Source organism: Mastomys coucha, unplaced genomic scaffold, assembly GCF_008632895.1.
Source record: "Mastomys coucha isolate ucsf_1 unplaced genomic scaffold, UCSF_Mcou_1 pScaffold16, whole genome shotgun sequence".
NCBI classification, from domain to species: Eukaryota; Metazoa; Chordata; class Mammalia; order Rodentia; family Muridae; genus Mastomys; species Mastomys coucha.
The window spans coordinates 9,957,491-9,960,788 of NW_022196898.1; the positions used below are offsets into that span (position 1 = coordinate 9,957,491).

The 3,298-nt window shown below is 38.2% G+C and overlaps 1 long non-coding RNA gene across 1 annotated transcript in view; it reads left to right on the forward strand.

Annotated features, from left to right (window-relative positions):
- The window catches only part of LOC116094032, a 13,238-nt gene extending 11,103 nt beyond the window's left edge, over positions 1 to 2,135 (forward strand). Inside the window, exon 3 of the long non-coding RNA XR_004119942.1 lies at positions 1,694 to 2,135. This is a non-coding gene — a long non-coding RNA (uncharacterized LOC116094032). The remainder of the gene's footprint in view (positions 1 to 1,693) is intronic.
- The last annotated feature ends 1,163 nt before the right edge of the window (positions 2,136 to 3,298 follow it).

A 3,298-nucleotide genomic window follows, 5' to 3' on the forward strand; every position in this document is an offset into this window, starting at 1 on the left:
TTTGTGGTTGTCAGAATATTTTTCCTGTGCTAGATTTAAATATTTATACAATAAAACGAGTTCCCCAGTCCTTATGTAACTTAGTAAGAATGTGCCAACTAGGAAAAAAAGCTTTTAGAAAGTATTTTCCTACCATTAAGGCAGTGGATACCCAACAACTGAAGGAGTTGCCAATGGGAAAATGTATAAAACATAAAAATGAAATCTAATCATAGATTGTAAGTATGTTACTTAGGAAGAAGAAACAAACTCCTTGTTTGCCTTCCAATTGAGTTATTATTATCAGTATTATCATGATTATGATCATCATCATCATCATCATCAGTATTAGTATTAGTAGACCTTACTAAGAGTAACTGAGAACAATATTGGGGCTGGAGAGATGGCTCAATACTTAAGAGAGGATCTTGTAGAGGATCTGAATTCTGTTTTTAGCACTCACATCAGGCAGCTTACAACCACCTGGAACTTAAGTTCCAGAGGCCCAGACACCTCTGCTGGTCTCTGTGGGTACCTGTACTCACATGCACACACTCATACACAGAGACACATAGGTATACACAATTAAAGAATGAAAGTCTCTTAAAGTACCTTGTTGTAAACAGAATCAGATAGATTTTAATGTCATGATAAACCTTAAAGATTTAATTACCTTTAATTATAACCAAGTTTTATCTATGTTCACTTTATGTTTAATTCCCACATCTTTTTAGAACATATTTTAATCTTCTAACTTTGTTTTATATTCATTTTATATTCATTTAATTTGTCATGTTTTCTTGCTATTTTTTTACCTTTGATAATCTTAGTATTTAATAGGCTCATTGGGGTTTTTAAAGTGTAATGTATGTAAATCACTTTCTATATGTGATTTTACAAATTTTTTATTCTCTCTCATACAATAATCACAACTGCAGTTTCTCTTCCCTCCAGCCCTCCCAGATCTCTTCTCTTCCCCCTCCCCCAGATACATTCCTCCTCTATTTCCATTCAGAAAAAAGCAGGTCTCCAAAGGATATCAATTGAACACAGCATAACATGTTACAGTAAGACTTCATGCTGGGTGGTGGTTGCACACGCCTTTAATCCCAGCACTTGAGAGGCAGAGGCAGGCGGATTTCTGAGGTCGAGGCCAGCCTGGTCTACAGAGTGAGTTCCAGGACAGCCAGGGCTACACAGAGAAAACCTGTCTTGAGAAAACAAAACAAACAAACAAACAAAAAAGACTTCATATTAGTACAAACCTTCATGTTAGCATAACAGGAAGCAACCCAGTAGGAATAAAAGGATCCCAAGTAGACAAAAGAATCAAAAACATCCCCATTCCCACTGTTAGTAGTTCCAAAACATATTTGCAGGGGATCTAGTGTGGACCCATGCAGGACCATGATCGCTACTCCAGTCTCTGTGAGCCCCTATGAACCCTGATTACTTGACAATGTGAGATTTGTTCTTGACGCCTCTAGCTCTTACAATTCTTCCTTCCCCTCATTCTTGGGTTCCCCAGACTCCAATGGGGAGGAACCCAATGGAGCTCTCTCCTGTGATAATGTTTAACCTTGGGTCTCTGCATCTGCTCCCATCAGAGCTGCCAGAGGAAGTCTTTTTGATGATGACTGGGATAAGCACTCATCTATGTGTATAGCAAAATACCATTAGGGATCAGTTTATTGACTTTTTTTTTCTTTCCTAGGTCTCTGGGCCATCCAGTCTCTGGTTCCTGGTCATCCTGGCAATGTGGGGCATGGGCTCCCTTTCCTGGCATGTGCCCCAAATTAGACCAGTCATTGGTTGGCCACTTCTACAAGCTCTGAGCAACCACCATTGCCCCTGTACATCTTGCAAGCAGGATAGATCATAAGTAGAAGATTTGTGGCTGTGTTGGTGTCCTTGTTGTACCTCTGGAAGTTGCCCATATATAGAAGATGACCAATTCAGGCTCTGAATCCTCCATTACTAGAAGTCCTTGCTAGCATCATCCACCTAAAATCCTGGGAGTTTCTACTTTATTAGATTTCTAAATCACCCCTCCAATGCTTTTCAATTCCAGTTGCCTCACGCCATACTCTCTCTCTCTCTCTGTCCCTCCTGATGACATGATCCCTCCTGTTCCCATTTCTACCTACCCTGGTCCACCCACAAAATTTATTTTATTTTCTCTTCCTAGGGAGATTCATGCATCTGCCTTAGAGCTCTCCTTACTACTTAGCCTTTCTGACACTGTGGGTTATAGCATAATTATCATTTACTTAACAGCTAGTATCTACTTATCAGTGAGTACATACCATGTTTGTCCTTTTGGGTCTGGGTTCCCTCATTCAGGATGAGAAAATACAAATGTTTAATACCTGCCTTTAAAGCTTCAGTATGTTTAGATATATTTGGAATATTTTATTTTATACAGCTTTTAATATGTAATTCTAGGCCTATATGCACAAGGACATCATTTTAAAATAAGAAAATATGGGCTAAATGTACTGAGTCATGACTGGTCAGTGTTAGAGATATCTATAAAATAAGGAAGTTAGGATTTTTCTGAAAAGTGAATGTTCAGAAATACTTTGATTAGTATAAGCCTTACTTGTCTCTAACTATTTTCTTTTTTCCAACCTTCATTTTTCTTTCTCAAAAGGAACATATCAATAATGCAATCTGGAGTTAATATATGTATAAAGTCTATTTAATGTACACTCTCAATTGTCTTTTCCTTGGTTTGTTTTGTGAAAAAAAAAAGTGTAAGACTTTACAGATACAGCTCTTGATGTTACTAAGAGACACAATCTCAGAGCAAAATCCTTGATCCTTTGGCCTTTAAAAGCACTCCTTCCTTGCTTCCACAATGCTCTAAACATATGTTGAATAATGGTAACACCAGTGAACTCAACTAGGGAAAGCTCATGATGCTTCAACTCTGCACAGAGAACTAGAGGCAATTGAGCCAAGCTATGAGTGGAAGAGGTGGTCTTCTCCAGGGAAGAACAGACCAATTGGCTGTCCAATACCAAATGGTCAGCTCTAAAAACATATATACAAATAGCATTATATGGACTCAGCCAGTTATATGTATATGCATACACACACACACACACCCCACTCCACCCCCACACACAGACACACAGACACACACACACTAACAATTGATGAAAAGAAGGCCTTGAATTTGGAGAGTAGGAAGGGACATATGGAAGAATTTGGAAGGAAGAAAGGAAAGGGGAAAATGTAATTAAATTATAAATCTCAAAAAAGCATGTAATGAAAACAGTTCATGTGGGTTTTATGAGAATTTTCATTGCCTTAC